This window comes from Anolis sagrei, chromosome 4 (genome assembly GCF_037176765.1).
Source record: "Anolis sagrei isolate rAnoSag1 chromosome 4, rAnoSag1.mat, whole genome shotgun sequence".
NCBI classification, from domain to species: domain Eukaryota; kingdom Metazoa; phylum Chordata; class Lepidosauria; order Squamata; family Dactyloidae; genus Anolis; species Anolis sagrei.
This window is the reverse complement of record NC_090024.1, coordinates 201,785,942-201,806,441: the sequence shown is the minus strand read 5'-3', so window position 1 is coordinate 201,806,441 and position 20,500 is coordinate 201,785,942.

Here is a 20,500-nt window from a genome sequence, read left to right as displayed (position 1 = left end):
ATGGTTGCTGCTATTTGTTGTGAGCCGTCCTGAGTCCCCCAAGGGGAGATAGGGCGTGATATAAATAAAGTGTATTATTTATTATTAAGTGACATGAAAATAATATCAGCAAGACTATCATATAAAAAATAGCTTGTTTTTTAGTGCTCCCGAGATTAGGGATCCTTTCACACTGCACATTATATTCCATCTTAATTGCCATGGCAACAGCTTATGGCAGTCTGGGTATTTTGTAGTTTAGAGAGGCATTAGAACTCTCTGGGTAATAATTTTACAGGTTCTTACTAAACTGCAAATCCCAGTATTTTATGAGGCAGAACTATGGGAGTTAAAGTGGAATTATTGGTTACAATTATGTAGTGTAAAAGGGAAATAGAATATGGATCCGAGGATTCAAACTAGAAGAAAAACAGAATCTAGCTAAACCTTAGGAAGAATTTCTTCACTGTGAGAGCTGTTTGATAATGTAATATAATGTTTCAGACTTTCTTTGGAGGTCCTTCTTTGGTAAGTCATCTCTTAGGAGTGCTTTAGTCATCTACAGAATGACCCCATATTTATAGGCCTGGTACCTAGAGTTTTGCTTACTGGTACTACCTCTTAGGCGTGCCTTAATCATGTACAGCATTACCCCTATATCCATAAGTCTCTTACCTACTGTTTCACTTACTAGCATACAAAAAAATATGTCTTTTCTAGGAATTTTCTCTGTCCTCCAGGGAAACTCTATGTTCGCCTCCAGTGGAAGGAATTTATTTCAATAGGGTTCACTGTTATCCATGGTTTTCTTTTTCTCTGATAAATTCAGGAATATATTGTTGTGCATGGCAGGAGGCTGGAATAGATGGATTGCGCAATCCCTTCCAACTTTATGATTCCCTCTTCCTCATTCTCTGGCATCCTTTTGCCAAGAGGCATGAAAATTATCAAAAGAAAGCATTCACAGGAGGCAGAAATGTGCACAGAACATGCTTGCTTCAACTCGGCACTTACAGTATGCTATGGATTACTCTTCTTTGGTGTAGGGACATCTGAAAGAAGAGGAATTCCATTGGTCTGGATGAACTTGCCATTTCTCACGTAGTTCTTTTGCTTCTATCCTAATTTTAGTTGGTCCAGCTATCTGCAAAGAATTTGAATTATGAATTAACTGTCCAATGGATACAAAATCTTATCTGCTTGGAAGGATGGCAAATGCTGCTTTGTGTCTAACTGACAGGCACCAGCAGAAAGTTTGCTGATAAAACCTGGAGACATCTCTATAGAACCTTAAGGGCCATTTGGTGATAAGATCTCAATGAGGACGGGTTTCCTCTTGAACAAGGAAATGTTTGTTGAACTGATAATAGGTAGAAAGAACAATAGAGTAAGAGGACAGGCCTTTAGCTATAATTTAACCAGTTAAGGCGGCATTTGGGAGCACTAACTGCTCATAAAGGGTTTGGAGCTTTCTTTTAATCATTAAAGAACACTTTATTCTGATAGTGTGCACCTAAACAATCAAGCAAGTTAATTACCAGTTAACAGCTTAGAACAGGGAATCTTCATGAGCCTTTGTGAAAAGAAGGAAAACAATCCACATGATCTACTGTACTGGAACTCTGCAATTTGAAATAAAACAATAATTTTGAACACAGAAATATTGTTTTATTATTTAGAAATTCAAGAACAGTAATTTTCTTGGTTTCTTATTTTATTTTAAACTTATATTTCATACTGACTTAATTGTCTTCTACTGGGAGACTGATGTTGCATCTACACCAAATACAAAAGTCAGCATAGTGATCTTGTTTGCTGTATACTAATCTTGTTATGTTAATAATAATAATAATAATAATAATAATAATAATAATAAATTTATTGCCCAACTTCTCTCCCTGTAGCTCGACAACATCATTAAAACATGAAATAAAACACTATTAAAAGACATACAACAAAATATACAGAATTAAAATACAAGTTAAAATCCATTTTAAAGTATAGATTAAAATTCACAATTTATGGATGGATCTGACATTTTAAAAATGTTAAACTAGGCTAGGAAGCCCAATAATAAAGCAATCAGGAATCACAATAGTAGAGAGTCGACTCATATTGAAATTGCTACTTTTAGTGATTGATGATTTCAAGTGATCTCAATACATGTAGACAGTTAGATGGAATTGCTTTAGGCAATGTAATTGTCTGTACTAGATACAATATGTACATTATGGAATGTTGTGACATATTTATTTACCAAAAAGATTAGGCCGGTGAATTTTTGAAGTCTTATTACATAGTAGCTATAAGTTATTTGTTAACTTATTCTTCCATCAAAAATATGAAGGTCATAATACATAATAACCAATGATCTAAAGATAGGACAGTAACACCAGTCAATAAAATGAAGTTGTTGTCAACCATTAACTAAACCTTCTGACCTGCTCTTTCCCTCAAATTTAAAACACTGCGATAATAACCCTGAATTATAGGCTATACAACAAGGACTAATTGTTGTAAACTATTCCTTTTCAGGGAGCTCCTGGTGGGGTGGTGCAGGGGGTTAAACTACTGAGCTGCTGAACTTGCTGACTGAAAGTTGGCAGTTAGAATCCGGGGATTGGAGTGTGCTCCTGCTTGTTAGCCCCAGCTTCTGCCAACCTAGCAGTTTGAAAACATGCAAATGTGAATAGAATAATAGGTACACCTTCTGTGGGAAGGTAACAGCGCTCCATGTAGTTATGCCGTCCACATGATCTTGGAGCCATCTATGGATAATGCCAGCTCTTCGGCTTAGAAATGGAAATGAGTACCATCCCCCAGAGTCGGACATGACTAGACTTAATGTCAAGGGAAAATCTTTGCCTTTATCTTTATTCCTTTTCAGATTTGAAATATGAGGATAATTTCTCTAGACCAGAGATGGGCAACTGTGGTCCTATGGATGTTGCTTGACTGCAACTACCATCGGTCCTAGCCACTATAAGCAATGGTGAAAGAAACTGGGATACAATATTCGGAGGGCCCCAGTTGCCCACCCTTACTATGCCTATTTCGCATGATGGGAAAAAAATGGTGTCAGACTGTTTCTAGTTTCTATGCTCTCTTCCTAAGAACAGTAAGGGAGAAGTTTAGTGAAGAGATTAACCCCATTCATACCTCAAACACATACGTTTGAGGAATGAGTTTGAAACAGCATGAACTTTTGTCTTGGCTACTATTTTTGGAGGTGTGGTAAATACATGCTAGTGCCAAGTCAAAGGAACAATAAAGTTCTGCATTTCTCCATTGTCTTCTTGGAATTGCTGACAAGAGGTCAAAATCATAAAGGAAGTCCTGTCTGTAAATAAGGAATTGTACTACAGCTTCTTTTTATGTTTATGATTATGCTAAATTGGGTGTATTGTTCTTCGAGGTGAAAAAATTATCTTTGCTTTTGCCCTCTCTCTCTTAATTATTTTTTCAAGTCCTCCAAGACTTTCAAAGTAATGTACAAGTTTTTTTGTCTTGCTTTTCACGTTTTGTCCTAATCTTTATATTAGTGAGGTAAGCTGTTCATGGTTTTACCAAGGTTATAGAGAAATAGTTCTTGTCCTGGCTGTGAAAGTTTTCCATACCCTACACGTGATTGTAAAATGTGACAGTGCAAGTTGTAAAATTGGTTTTTGAGACACATGCACTCCGTATTTAAGAATGTATTTCAGCTTTTCCCTGCTTAGAAATATGCTATGCAGGGTGCTGGTATATCACCTGTATATTCACAACATAAACAATTACAAGTTGCCAAGGGATTTCTTGTAGATAGAGCATGGATCAACAACTTGGTGTACTTCCGGTTCATACTTGTTACCTCATCACCATACCTACAAGTTTTGCATTATTATTACATACAATTTGCCTATAAGGATCTGCTCCTAGGCACTTACGCTCATGCATCTAAGGAAATAGATTTAGGGTGTATCTTCAGTGCAGAATTAATGCAATTTGACACCACTTCAACTGTCATGACTCAGTGCTCTGGAATCATTGAAGTTATAATTTGGTAAAGTACCAGCACTCTTTGACAGGAAAGGCTAAAGACCTTGTAAAGCTGTGCAATAAAGGTAAACTGGATATACTGTTTTCCCTTGAGAGAGAAAAAAGGAAAACACCATCAAGTGCTTAAATTAAATTTACAATGGAAGTATTGTGGAGGAAGGAAAACTTCAACTGAGGAAATCATATGCTAGGAAAAGGAAATCAGTTTGTGTATCTGGACACAGTTCTGGAAAAGACAGGCTGGTGTTATATTTTTTGCAATTCAAGGAGTAGTTGTTCTTCAGTGCAGCAAGCTGTATGTGGTTTTTAATAATTATTCAGCCTACATTTTCTAGAGATGGCAGATGAATCTGCATGCTGGTCTTTTCCATTTCTATCCTACGTGTTTTTACATTCAGGTACATTGGTTACTATCTCATGTTAGCAGGGGATGGAGATGAAGTGGAAAGTCAAACAAATTAGAGACTTCACTCAAGAGTGTCAATAAACAATTAAGAGATGACATAGCTTTCTTTACTTGTTGCAATCTCAGCCTATGGATGCATCTACACTGTAGAATTAATGCAGTTTTTCACCATGTTAATTGCAATGATTCAATGCTACAAAATCCTGGAATTTGGTGAGGCGTCAGCAGTCTTTTGGCAGAGAAGGCTAAAGATTTTGTAAAACTACCGCTCCCATGATTTCGTAGCACTGATCTATGGGAGATCAAGTGACATCAAACTGCATTCATCCTACAGTGTGGATGCACCTTGTTACATGCTTCCCCATAGAAAAGCCAAGATCTTTACTTCTGTCACTTTCCCATTGTTCTATTATTCATCACCAGACAGTATAACCCTCTCTCAATAACATAAATGGTATGACATAAAAGATGCATTTGTGAAAAGGGGCCACCGAACCAGATATGTACATTAAAGACCCGAACACTGCTAATAGAGACTTTGGTATACAGATCTAGAATTATATCACTTTATGTGCTCATATTATATTTGCTTTTAAAGACCTGTGATTATTTTGATGTAAATCATGTAATCTAAAAATAATATAGACTGGTCAAAAAACCCAGTATGTAAGAATAAAATATTGTTTAAACTCATACTTAAAAAAAACCCAAAAACACCTTGGTCATCTGACTTCTTTATGTCTGCATTGGTTTCACTTTAGAAGAAGGAGAAGAATGGAATTATTCTAATCCCTGGATTAGAATAATGGTGTTATTGTCCAATGTACAAGGTCCTGTTTTCACTTCCCAGCATAGTTAAGTGCCTTAGCATTTATGAAGCCTACTGAGAGCGATTAAGGCTTGCTGAGGAGATGACTTTTGCCTTTGATGTAGCAGAAGATCCATTTCCCATCTGTTTAGTCTCACTGACTCTGTTTTTGTTCCCTGTATCTTTCTCATCTGGAGCAGATCATTAGATATTAAACATTCATCCTTAGGAAAAGGCAACTCATTTGAGTTTACAATGACAACTGAATCCAAAATGAAGAGAAAGCACATGTCAAACAGCTCTAAGACAATTCTTGTAATGTATCTCAAAGAGGTACAGCATTTCTACTGGATTTTAAAACATATAGGATTAAATCCTGTGCTGTCATTCTGCCCAAATAATTATTTTTGTCAACAGAAATTGGAAGAAGATGTTTTCCTTTCCTCTCACAAGTTGCCCAGTGCCTTCAGATTTGTTCTAGAAGGCTGAGAAAAGGTATTGGGATATAATATTGGGTGGTACAAAAAGCCAGAAGGGAAAAGTGCAATTCTAGTAGTGTACTAGTAGACTACTGCAATGTTAGAATGAATCTATAATCATTTAGACTTCTCAGGGCCAAAATTATTCTTAATTATACTTAAGTACTTGCCTAATGTAGAGTTGTAGGTTTTTTTACCATCTAGGATATGTATACAGAAAGTCCCCCAACTTTTTTTGTTGCAGGATGGAGACTTTATTGTTGTCCCAAACAGAAAGGCAGAAATAGAAAACCTGTTTAGATTGGATTACAAGTTTGAATACACAACTATTTGACCAATGTGTGGATGATGAAGATGATGCCCTTTCCTCCAAACGGTGGAATATCAAACTAATACAGTCAGAGACCAAGACAGCAAAGCAATGTATATATTTAAGACACAAGTCATAGACATTAGTGATTGTCAATATGCACACACGTGGTTTAGAGATAATGTAACAGTACTTTGAGCATTAGACATCTTCCTACTCTTATGTTAGCGTAGCATGTGATCTGTAAATTCCTGATTTTGGATATTGAGACTGTTTATGGTATCTCTTAAGTGGCTCTGAAACACACTTCTTAAAGAGGGTAGACTGGAATCCACTTTGCTATCTTTCTGCAGACAGGTTTTTTTTAATAGAAGACTAATTGGAACAATAATTTCTTAAGGGGAAATGGGCCCTGAATAATGTGCTGGATTTTCTATTACCTGAGTCCATTTTAATGGTTTATGTTTTTAATGGTTTAATTACATTTTTAACATTTGTATGTTAAGTTTTAGCTATGTTTGTTGTAAACCACCTTGAGTCCTAGGCTGGGGATATACATAAATATAATAATAAAACTTGCATTAATTATATGAAGGCTTTTATACTTCGTGGCATGGTGGCTTGGAAAATTATTAAAAATCTTATGCATCAGCTTGTTTCTGTTGAAAAGTTCAAGATTTATTTATGCTGTCAACATATAGTAAAATCGTATGTATCAAAATTTTCTTCAGTGGGATTTACTTCCAAGTAAGCAGAACTGACAAGACAACTATCTCAAACTGACTTAATTACCATTCTCTCTGCCATTCTGGTTTTCAAGCTTGGGGCAAACAAATCTTTATGGAATTTATAAAGATACACTATAAATCTTATAATAATATTGGCTAGCAGGCATTGGCATTAGGATAGAACATGCATTTGAGAATGTTAGCACATCATCATAGTTTGAATAATATAGTTTGAATAATGTGCTTCTAGCAATGTGGCTGTCTAAATGAATATCAGCATGAAATAATGCAGTACATAAAAAAACTGCTGGAAGGCCTTTAAAAGGCCAAAAAACTAGATCGGTGTCAGAAAAATCTTTTGATCCAGTGATTGGTTCCTTATGGCAGTGGGTAAGGTCTATTGTATACAGTGCAATTTGCTTTCAAGCAAATAAGATGGATAGTTTGGTGGAAATCAAAAATATGATCTACCATATGGAGAAATGCTTACTGACACCTCACATATGAAGCAACAGAGACACTGGAAACATTGTTTATATAGGTGTCTGATAAAATAATCTGTTATGTCATTGCTTACTTTGTGTGGTATGTTAGTGTTCTTGGCACATGCTTATTTATTTGCTTATTTATTATTGTAATAAGTGCTACAAAAGATGGAATTGGGAGTGTTGTATTTATTTGCAATGCTAACAAGTGGCAGCATGGTAGTTATTTAAGGATATTTGTATTGCCTTGCAGTCTTCTAAATATATAATGGACATAACTGAGAAATAGCTTACATTACAGTCTCTAGAGGTTATAGGTGCGTACTGTGCTTTAGATCTGTATTGTCCAAATCCCAGTGCTAGGACCAACTAGGGTAAAACCTTTGAATCAATGGAATTTACATAGGTCTATCATTCTTCAGTTTACTCTGTGAATCTTCTCTAATTAGAATGAACAACTGGATTCAGACATTACAAGGAAGTCTAAGCAAGTCCGATGTTATTTTAGTCCCCTTAAACAAAGTCCCCAAAATGACATTTTTGACTTACTGCTTGCCAGATGATGACCACAAAAATACACTGGAGGACTTGCAAATACCTAAAGAGAACACTTTTCTAGAAAGTCTTTGGGGAAAAAAATCAACAAAAGCAGAGTTCCAGGGCAAGAAGTTATTGAGTGCACATATTTGACATTACTGCTGGACAAGTAATGTCCTATAGCACAGTAGCAGTTAGTCATATTACCATCAGAAATGCTGTAATTTTTGAACCTATAGCACAGTAGCAGTATAGTTGAACCTATAGCACAGTAGCAGTCATATTACCATCAGAAATGCTGTAATTTTTGTACTTAACTCATGCCATACAGTCCTCTATTTATAATACAGAAGCATTTTGCTAACAAAAGTTCACCTTGGCTCTGGTTTACTAACTACAATAAAGTAGCTACTGCTGTTGACACAATTGCACATGGACAAGAAGGAAGGACAAATCCAATATCACAAGCTACATGGTTTTGATATATGTTAACTTGCACTGTTGTTAGAAAGGATGAAATAGGAGAGAAGATGCAGGTTTCATTCTGCTTCTCACTCAGGTGACGTAGGCCCCTTGTATACTGCTATAAAAATCCAGATTATCTGCCTTGAACTGGATTATATGAGTCCACACTGCCAAATAATCCAGTTGGAAGCAAAAAAAATATGGATTTTATATGCAGTGTAGTTAGGGACGATGGTCCCTGCAACATTTTTTCAAGACTCCGTATATCTATACGAGTGAATATTCAGATCCAACAATATTTCATTTGCAGCCATCCAGGTCTAGCAGTAAAGACCCACAACATAGGACACCACACCATTTCTAAATTTCACCTGGAAGGCTGTGAATTTATTTTAATGACACAGTAGCAGTGGAAGGTTTAAGTGATAAGGGACTGTAAACATTCAAAGGCTTAGTATTATTTGTTCTTATGTTTCATAAAATGTAACCTAGCAATAAAGAGATGGAAGAACCATTGAGTACTATTGCATCCAGAAACCAGGCTTCTTCTGTACACAGACTTTAAATTCTATATATTATTTAGATTATATTTCAGCACTATGATTGATTAGACGTTCTTCTTTAGCCATTGATATTAGCAGTCCAAGATATGTGCTGCAATCGGCTCCTGGGCTTCCCTTTCTTCCCCTTCTGTGCTTAAGAGCATAAACTTATGTTAGTGCTGAGATTCCACCCCCCACCCCCCTGATATCCTCTTGATATTATGCAGTTAAACTCTACATTATATGGCTCTCAGTGCTTTTGCTACATTTGATCTTATTATTAATGCCATCCTGTTTCTTCTTAGATTGTTGTTTCCTGAGTAATACACTATCCAATTATCTATTTGCAAATGTTCAATTTCTGTCCATTTTAGCTTCGTAACCCCAAGTGATGCATGTTTATATATTCCATTGTTTCTATTTCATGCTATATTTCAATTATATATATTATATATAGTTTCAAACTTTCTATCTGCATCTGAGTGCATCATCAGCTGAACATTTTTTCAGATTGCATCCAGTTGTACTATTAGATAGAGTCCTATTTGTACTTTTGCTCCTTCTTAGTTGCTGGTTGTGCGTGGGGCTTCTGAACAGGGGTCTCATCTTATGACGCTATATCTTACTTTGTTATGGATAATATCATATGGTAAAACAGACTGGAGTAGTTTACCATGGTCATCTGTTTACAAAAGTTAGCTAAAATGCTCCTGTCATATTCATTCAGAGTAATGCAGGGGGACAATAGGGGACACTCTTCTATGCATTTTTAAGTCTTTCAGTACAATTCTATGGCCAGTGTCCAGTGGAAATGATCACAGAGTCATGCTGGATACCTAGAGATTTCCAGAGAGGTATTCTTTTGGTTAAAAAAAAACACAGAATTTTCTATTTGCAGTTTTTCCTGCATAACTCCAGTGAATGTGGAGGGCCTACTGTATATCATTGTCCATTATTTCCAAGACATTTATCTGTCTCTGGGGAAAAGAGTTTGTTTCCTGTAGAAATCTGGTGGAGAAGAGCAAACTGTTCTAAATATTTTCCCTAATGTCTCCGATAACTTTTGACATTCAATCCCATTACCTCTTTCTGTTGGCTCTTTCTTCACAAAAGAGCACATTTGGGAGAGTTTATTAAGTGCATAGCCGAATATGGTCTGAAGTGTGCACTTGAGATAAACACTGTGTGCACAGTACTAACAGGACAATGCACATGCTAGCCCTAGGCCAATAAACCATTTCCCCAAATACCTAGTACTAATGGACAAATCAGCCATCGAAGGCCCCTTCTACACTGCCATATAAAATCCAGATTATCTCCTTTGAATTGGATTATATGGCAGTGTAGATTTAGATAATCCAGTTCAAAGCAGATGTGGATTATCTGCTTTGATAATCTGGGTTATATGGCAGCGTAGACGGGGCTGAAGTCTAGTCGTTATATGTTTTGAAGTACAGGCAGTCTACGAGTTACAAACATCTACAAACGACTCATAAGAACAGGGTGAGACAACAGGAAGTGAGAGAAATCTACCTCTTGGAAGGAAAATCCACTCCTGAAAGAGTTATCAAGGAAAATAGGTGTATCCACTGAAGCTTTATCACCAATCCTTGTTTCCACAACAGGCCACATTTTTAAATATTCGGTTATCACAGGGACAAAAAGTAAGGTAAGATGAACAGGGGCATTGACAGCAAAGCAAACTCCACAGGGGTGAAATCCCTTCCCTATGTTATCCAATGTTATCAACACACACAGAGAGAGACAAATTCAACTTAAGAACAAACCTACAGAACTTTCTTTGTTTGTAGCTTGGGGACTGTCTATAATTCCAACTCATGACAACATCAAGGTTGTCCTATTAGAGAGCTGTCTTGGAAATACAGTATTTGTTCCAAGAGAGTTTGCCATTGCTTACCTCTGTGGCTGAGAGTGTTTGATTTGCCTAAGTGGGTTTCCACGCCTGAGTGGGAATTTGAACTTTGGTCTTCTAGAGTCCATGTCCATGTCAAACCACCATACTAGCTATCCAGAAAAGTCTTACCCCATGAAAATGTATTGGCAACGTATAGTGCAGGGATCCTCAAACGTTTCAAATAGAAGTCCAGGTCAAAGTCCCTCAAACTGTTGGAGGGCCAGATTATAATTTGAAAAAAACATGAATGAATTCCTACACACACTGTACATATCTTATTCGTACTGCAAAAACACTTTAAAACAATACAATAATTAAATGAAGAACAATTTCAATAAATATAAACTTATTAGTATTTCAATGGGAAGTGTAGGCCTGCTTTTGGCTGATGAGATAGGATTGCTGTTGTTCTGTGCTTTCAAGTCGTTTCAGACTTAAGTTGACCCTGAGTGAGGGCCGGGTAGATTACCTTGGAGGGCCGTATTCAGCCCCCGGGCCTTAGTTTGAGGACCCCTGGTATAGTGCTAAATTGCTGAAGTCAGTATCAAATATCACTTTCATAAATAAGCAATCTCTTATACCTTTTGTGTAAAAATCAGTACAGATCATCTTGAAACAAGCTTCATTTATACTAGCAAGGTTTGACCAATTTGCAGAAATATTTTTACATCTAAGCAAAGAACTTCTGTCCTTTGCCCATTCATGGATAGAACAGCTGAATGCCATTCACTCCTCCACAAAAGTCTGAAACTGCAGCCTTACAATCAACTCCAATTATGTTTCTTTTAGAATCCAGTCCCAAATGATCTCATTTAGAGAGACTTCTAAAGTACTCTCACAAAGATCACTACCAACATTTCACCCTCCCTGCATTAAAAAGCATTACTGTTCTCACACCCTAAAAATGGTGTTTAGAGTACTTTGTTTTCGTAGCTTCAGTATTTTGGACTTTGGTCCATTCACTAAGGCTGCTGCATTCTAAGTGTATGATACAGACAACCACATGCATGTTTACTCAAGAGATAAGTTCAACTGCATTCAATGGAAATGACTCTTAGGAAAAAAAATGTTTAGGGTTGCAACTTAAAGATTTGCCCAGGGCATGGATACTGAGTGGGAAAAAAAGAACTAAAAAAAGAGTGAGAGTTAAAAAATCTCATTTCTAGGAAATAATTTGCATTTTGAGACAAGACATATTTTAAGGGTCAGTTCCAGATGCTCAGCAGCAACACAAACATAGCAATGCAATCAGCCCTCTGTATCCATGGATTGTGGATTCCTTTTCCATATTCAATCACTCATAGCTTGAAAATATAAAAAGAAACTAATAAGCAAACCTTGACATTGCAATTTGTATAAGGGAAACAATTTGTGTGTGTGTATTAAAGGTAAATGTTTCCCCTTGATATTAAGTCTAGCCATGTCCGACTCTGATGGGTGGTGCTCATCTCCATTTCTAAGCTGAAGAGATGATGTTTTCCGTAGATGCCTCCAAGGTCACGTGTCCGGCATGACTGCATGGAGCACCGTTATCTTCCCATTGAAGCAGTACCTATTGATCTCCTCATATTTGCATGTTTTTGAACTGCTAGGTTGGCAGAAGCTGGGGCTAACAACGGGAGCTCACCCTGTCCATGGATTTGAACTGCCAACTTTCCAATCAACAACTTTCCTGCTTCTTGGCAGGGGAATGGACTGGATGGCCTACGAGCTCTCTTCCAATTCTACAAGTCTACAAATTATTATTTAATAATTTTATTGGGTTTTTTAAAAAGAGAAAGAGAGAAAAAAGAAAAAGAATATATACACACACACACACACTTAAATATATACATATACATGCGCATACATGTACATATATATATACACACAATGATTACAAACATATGCATAACATCTTACTGATAACAGAACATGTAAAACAACTAACATAACACTTTCCCTCTAACTTCCAGATACCTCAAGTGAACATTTATCTTCTTTCCTTTGCATTTTAATATTACGTTGAAGGTTAGTCTAAAACCTGCTCTATCTTTGCCTGGAAGGTCTTTCTTCTATTCCTGTTTGAGAATAACTTTTATTTGTTCTTTTTCCAAAAAGTTGATGAACTTCTTCCAATTCGTCTTGTTTCATAGTGCTCTATTTTGGGATACTTTCTGGGTTAGTAGGTCCATGTTCATTATATCCATGGTCTTCTCAATCCAGGAGTTAATCGTTGGTATTTCTTTGCTTTTCCACTGGCGGGCTATACAGATTCTTGCTGCAGTGGTGAGATAGAAGAAGATCTTGTCATCATTCCTGTTTAAATTGAAATCCATCATTCCCAGTAGGAAATATTCCGTTTTGAACTCAAATTGTGGTTGGAGAACTTCTTGGATCTTTTTATATATTTCTTGCAAAAAAATTTTAACAACTCTACAGTCCCACCACATGAGTCTGAATGTGCCTGTTTTCTTTTCATATCTCCAGCATTTTTTGTTTGTTTTCCCCTTGCTATATCTAGCGAGTTTCTCTGGTGTGTGGTATCATAGGTAGAACATTTTGAACCAATTCTCTTTTATCCCAGTCACATATATGTATTTTAATTTCTTTGACCAGACCTCCTCCCATTTCGCCATGACTATCGTATGTTCTACTATTTTTGCCCATTTCACCATTACTTCTGGTGAAATGGGCAAAGATAGTAGAACATACGATAACCATGGCGAAATGGGAGGAGGTCTGGTTAAAGAAATTACATTTCACCATTACTTCTGGAGCCCCTGGTGGCGCAGTAGGTTAAAGCCCTGTGCTGGCAGGACTGAAGACCGACAGGTCACAGGTTCGAATCAGGGGAAAGGAGGATGAGCTCCCTCTATCAGCTCCAGCTCCTCATGCGGGGACATGAGAGAAGCCTCCCACAAGGATGATAAAACATCAAAAATCATCTGGGCGTCCCCTGGGCAACGTCCTTGCAGGCGGCCAATTCTCTCACAACAGGATGCTCCTGACACGACAAAAACAAAACAAAACAAAACAAAAACCATTACTTCTTTTACTTGCTCTTCTTCTGTTTCCCAGCTCAACAGTTGTTGGTATAGTCTCTTTATTACTTTGGAGTCTGTTTTTATAACCCTATCCCACAAGTTTTCCTTCGTCTCGAATCCTTTCTTTTTGTCTTCTTTATAATTTTTGTTTATTTGTCAGTATTGGAACCAGTTTGTCTTTGGTTCGATTAATTTGATCTTGTCTAATGTTTTCAATCTTATTGTCTGGTTACTTACGCTGAGTATTTGCCTATAGGTCAGCCAGCTGTCATTTGCCATCTCCCTTCTTTGATCTGCCTCATTCGGCGAAAGCCACATTGGGGTCCTGGTTTTCCATCTCTCCTTGTATTTGTTCCATGTTTTTATCAAAGCTGCTCTTATAATATGGTTGTTAAATTTTTTCTCCACTTTGATCTTTTCTTTCCAGATGTAACCATGCCAACCTCTTCGTAAGTCTTCTCCTTCCAACGCTAGTATTCCTTTGTTATCTAATGCTGCCCAGTCCTTAACCCATGATAGTGCTGATGCGTCGTAATAGAGCTGGATGTTTGGTAGGCTGAAGCCTCCTCTTTTTCTATCATCACATAGGTTTGTGAACTTTATTCTAGCCTTTTTTGTCTTGCCAAATAAATTTGTTGATATCCTTTTGCCAACTTGTTATCGTCTTTTTGGATCTTAATACTGGAATCATCTGAAATAGAAATAGTACCTGAGGACGGATATTCATCTTCGTCACCGCTATTCTACCCAAAAGTGATAAGTCCAGTTTTTGCCACTGTCTCATCTTCTCCTTTATTTTCCTTCATTTGGTGTCATAGTTGTTCTTTATTAATTGGGCATTGTTAGCAGTAATATGTATTCCTAAGTATTTTATCTTCATTACTATTTCTCTACCGGATTTTTCTTGTAATTCTTCCTTTTTCTTTTTGCTCATATTTTTGGTGAGGAACTTAGTTTTTTTCTTATTGATCTTCAGTCCTGCCACCTCTCCAAACGCCTCGATGTCTTTCCACCAATGGTCCCATTGTTTTAGTGGATCTTAAATTGCAAATGTGACTGTTTTGAAGTTATGAGATTTCACCTTTAACCCTCCTATTTCCCGATTGTTCCTGATACTTTCTAACAGTAGTTCCAGGGTCATGATGAAAATCAGTGGGGAAAGGGGGCAGCCCTGCCTAGTTCCCTTGTGGATTCTAATTTCTTCTGCTGTTTTTCCATTCACTAAAATTCTTGCGGTCTGCTGCGAGTAGATCGTCTTTACTGCGTTAATAAAGTAGAAGCCTGCATCCATCTCCCTCAGAAACTCTGTTATAAAATCCCAATTGACTTTGTCAAAAGCCTTCTTGGCATCAAGAAATAACAGCCGTATCTCTTTTTGGGTATGTTTGTCATAGTGTTCTATAGTGTTAAGGATCATTCTTACGTTGTTTTTCATATGATGACCCGGCAGATAGGCTGCTTGGTCTTCATGTATCCTTGTGTTCAATATTTTCTTCATTCTTGACGCCAGTATTCCTGAGAAGATTTTATAGTCGACGTTCAGTAAAGAAATCGGTCAAAAATTCTTAACTTTTGTGTTATTGGCTTCATCTTTTGGGATTAATGTGATATATACTGATCTCCACGATTCAGGCATCTTCTTCTCTGCCATAACTTTATTTATTACTTTCTTCAATGGTGGTATCAATAAATCTACAAAAGCATTATAATATCTAGCCGTGAATCCATCAGGGCCTGGTGTCTTATTGAGTGGCAGATTTTTTATGGCCTTCCGCAGTTCCTCTTCCATCACCTTTTTGTTTACTACTTCTCTCTCTTCCTCTGTTAATTTCTTTACTTCTTGCTTTCCTATATATTGTATGACTCTTTCTTTTGGAATATTATCATCTGCGTATAGCTTTTGGTAGAATTTATTAAATTGGTTTTCTATTTCTCCCTGTTGTATATAATGTTTTCCTTCTTCTTCGATCCTGCATATCTGTTGCTTCTGTTTTTTCTTTGCAACTTTCTAAGTGAGGAAACTCCCTATTTTATTGGCGTTTTCGAAGTGTTGTTGATTCACGAATTTTAGTTTCTTACTTATTTCTTCTAGCTGTAATGAGTCTGTTTGTTTCCTAAGTAGCTCCAATTGTAGTTTTATTTTCTTATTACTTGGGTTAGATTTCAATTCTAACTCTGCTTTTGTGAGTTCTTCCTTTATCCTTTTGAATTCTAAGTTTTTGTTTTTATTTCATTTTATTTGGATTATTTAATCCATTCACATTATTTGAATATATCTTAATTTTTTGTGCCATTTAGTTCCTCTGTTTCTCTGTCCCTATCTAAGTTTGCCTTGGTCATGTCCAGGAAGGATGGATAATCCTTAGGAGACATTTCTCTTGGTCTCTTCCTTTGTCGATCTCCGTTATCTGCTCATTCCTGTTCTCCCCCCTCCTTCTCCCCTCCCCCCGTCCCTCTCCTTCCTTTCTTAAGTATTTTTCATAGAATGCCCTTGCTTTGTGTTCCGTCGTTAACCAATGTTTATTATTGTCCCAGGTTACCATTACTCCTTCTCTTCTTTCCCATTTGAACCTAACATTCCTCCTTTTGAGTTCATCTGTTAGAAAGAAATATTTACGTCTCCTTTCCAAAACTGCCATTGGGTGTTCTTTTAAAATGGCAATTTTATTTCCCTTATAATATGTTGGGGTTCTAGCGTTTTCCTTGAGCACTATATCGCGAGTGCATTTTTTTCCAAAACACACAATGACATCTCTCGGTATGTTATATCTTTTTGCGTAGTTTGATTGTATCCTAAATACTCTATCAATGTTATGTTCTACCTCTTCGCGTTTGATTTGAAGAAATTGGGCTACCATGTTTGCTATTACTTCTTTGATGTTTTCCTTTTCTTCGTCTTGTATGTTTCTGAATCTTAATTGAAATTCTTTTTCTTTTGCCTCTAGAATTTCTTGTTGTGTTTGTAGCATCGTTATTTTTTTCTCAATAGAGTAAAAGTTCTTTTCCAGTTTTTTGTTGTTGTCTTATAAATTTATTCTCTTTAATGTCTTCTTTTCTGCCTTGCTTTAACCCCTCAATTTCTTTGTGCATATTCTTTACTTCTTTCACTACTTGTTGTATTTCTTCTTTAAATTCTTTCTTCATTTCTTCCATCTCTCCCTTAATTTTCATGTATTGTCTATCTTGTTTTCCTTCTATTCTTTGTATGTCTGTTTGTAATTTTAGTATTTCCCGCATTATGTCCTTCATGGTGAATTCTTCCGTTAACGATTCTTTCTTTACTTGAGTTTTCTTATCCTTCTTCCTCTCTTTTTCCTTGTCCATCTTCCCTTTTGGTGTTGTCATTTCTCCTTCTCTTTCCCTTTCTGGGTCCTTTTATATTTTAGATATTTATCACACACTTTCCACAGTTTCTTCAAATAAGTTAAGTAGCAATTAATTTACATATGGTTATCTGTTACACTAGCAAGTACGCATTCTTAAGTTCTTCATATTATAAACTCTAATTTACTAACCATAAATACCCCTATCTTATTGCTCCCCAATTACTTCCTATGTATAATCAAGTTAATCTATCTAAACAATCTTAGACATCACTGTAATAAAATTAATTCAGATCTTAAAAATAATTTTTGGCTTTAGTTTTTGGGTAGCTTTTCTTCTACCTTCCACGTTCCGGTCCCAATTCTTCTCCTCTCCCTTCCTTTCCTTTCCCTTTACGGCTGTTGTGAAACCTGCCTTCTTTGTAATTCCCGAGCCTCTTCTCCCGGCCCCCACTTTTCCCACTTTCACTTATTTCACTGGGAACACTTGAGTACCTTATTTCTCTGAGCAGTATTTCTTCCCTCCGTCTTCTCTTTAGTTAAAATAGAGGTGGCATCCTCACCCATCCTAGCGTCGGGTGCCCTTTGCCATGCTTGCTACCCAGCGGGTCTGAATTGATGCAGGTACTGACCCCCTGCCAGGGACAGGTCCCCACCTCCAGTTCCGTTCCCCTTCAGGTTTGGCACCACACCAACTCCAGTCTATCGGTGTGGGGTGAACCAAGTTCATCGAAAGCACTTGGCAAAAGCAGCCTGCCGAGCAAGCTCAGCAAACGGTGGCGTCTACAATTATTATTATAAAGATAAAGGTTTCCCTTGACATTAAGTCTAATCTGGACTCTGGCGGGGTGGTGCATTTCTAAACAGAAGAGCCGGGGTTGTCCATAGACACCTCAAGGTCATGTGGCTAGCAAGACTGCATGCAGCGTCGTTACCTTCTCACCGGAGTGGTACCTATTGATGTTCTCACATTTGCATGTTTTCAAACTGCTAGGTTGGCAGAAGCTGCAGCTAATAGCGAGAACTCACTCCGTTCCCCGGATTTGAACTGCTGACCTTTTGGTCAGCAGGTACAGCATCTCAGTGGTTTAATCCACTGTGCCACTGGGGGGGGGGGGTGTCTATATATATATATATATATATATATATATATAATTTATTTCTAACGTTTGTCCCCAGTCGTTCTCACCCCCAAGAAGGGGGACTCAGGGTGGCTTCACAACAAGCACTCATTCACGTGCTAACCACAATAATAAATTACATTAAAACAATTCATTAAAATGCAATACATTAATAAAACAGATCAAATAAATATTTAAAATCACGCCCGTTTAAAATCAGTGTCTGGGTCAGTCCATTTGTCATTCATATTACATTGAGTCTTATTCCCAAATTGCTGCTTCTATTATTCAAACTCTTGGTCCCATAAACAGGTTTTAAGTTTATTTTTGAAGGATAGAAGGGAGAGGGCCAGTCTGGTGTCACTGGGAAGGGAGTTCCACAGGTGAGGGGCCACCACTGAGAAGGCCCTGTCTCTTATCCTCACCAGTTGCATTTGCGATGGTGGTGGGATTGAGAGCAGGGCCTTCTGATCTTAAACTTTGTGATGGTTCGTAATGGGAGATACATTCGGACAGGTAATCTGGGCTGGAACTGTTCAGAGCTTTAAAGGTTAAAACCAACACTTTGAATTGTGCTCAGAAGCAGACTGGCAGCCAGTGGAGCTGGTGTAGCAGAGGGGTTGTACGCTCTAGGTATGCCGCTCCGGTGCCAAGCATTGGACCAGTTGAAGCTTCTGAACAGCCTTCAAAGGCAACCCCACGAAGAGTGTGTTGCAGTTATCTATTTGGGATGTAACAAGAGTGTGGACCATTCAGGGCTTTAAAGGTTAAAACCAGGTTAAATCATGTGTTTGGGGATCCAGCATCAGGGCTGCATCCTGACAAAATATATAGGGCCCTCTTAAATCTATTCAGAACAACACTGTGCTTAATGAAAGCCTTCAAGTGATTTCTAACTTATGACGACCTAAAGGCAAACCTATCATGGGAATTTTCTGAAGCTGTAGAATCAATGAAGTTTGACACTACTTTATCTCCCACGGCTGAATGTGATGGAATGGGAATGGTCAGTTTACAAGCTATTTAGCCTTCTCTGTCTCACAAGCTACAATTCCCAGGATTCCGTACCATTGAGCCTTGGCAGTTCAAGTGGTATCAAACTGCATTAATTCTACACTGTAGATGCACCTGGTGCGACACTCCCAGTTTCCATGACTGCGTGGGGATTCAAACCCTGGGGTGCATCTTGACTGTACAATCAATGCAGTTCGGTACAACTTTAACTGCCATAGCATTGTAGAAGCTGTAGTTTGCTGAGGCACCAGCATTCTTCGAAGGGAAGGCTAAATATCTTGTAAAACTACAGCTTCCAGCATCCCATAGCATTGAGCCATGGTAACTAAAGTGGCACCCAAACTGCATTAATTTTACAATGTGGATGCAAGTCTTGGGAAATTGTATACGTAGTGCTTATACATATGTGTGTGTATGTATGTGTGTGTGTGTGTGTATATATATATATATAGAGAGAGAGAGAGAGAGAGAGAGAGTTTATATCTGTGTGGTTGTATGACTAAAACCTTATTCAGACAGGCTTTTAAAGAAGGTTTTTAAGAACAAGTCATGGGGGTGCTATGATTTTTAGCTTTGACTATGTTTTAATGGAATTTAGCAGTGAATTTTAATACTGCTGTGTTTAATTCTGTTTTAATGTTTGCATATTCGTATATATTTAAATTCACTGGTCATAGTTTTAATTGTAAGCTGCTTTGAGCCTCCTTCGAGAGAGATAAAATGGGGGTATAAATAAACATAAACATTATATATATATATATAGAGAGAGAGAGAGAGAGAGAATAGTGTTTATACCTGTCTCTCTCTCTCTCTGTGTGTAAAGTGTTAATGTTGGCATGTGGTTTGAGCCTTGGATTACAACTCTGGAGACCACTCTCTCCACTCTTTTTATAGATATCTTTATATCTACACACATATAGATCCCATGGCTGGAGGGAACGAGAGGGCCTTCTCAGTAGTAGCTCCCCGGCTCTGAAATGCCCTTCCCAAGGAAATTAGATTGGCTCCCTCCTTGTTGATTTTTAGAATACAGAGAAGATGGGCCCACATCCCAAGAAGGACATTTCATCCTCGGCTCCTACACCAGCATTTTTCTATAATGCCGAGATATATGGCATTATAGAAAAAGCAGGTAAGTTAAATTAGTTTTTGGTTTATATGTTACAATAATATATTTTTGTTATTAAACTATAAATGCCCCCGGTGGTGCAGTGGGTTAAAGCACTGAGCTTGTTGATCGAAAGGTCGCAGGTTCGATTCCGGGGAGCGGCATGAACTTCCGCTGTCAGCCCTAGCTTCTGCCAACCTAGCAGTTCGAAAACAT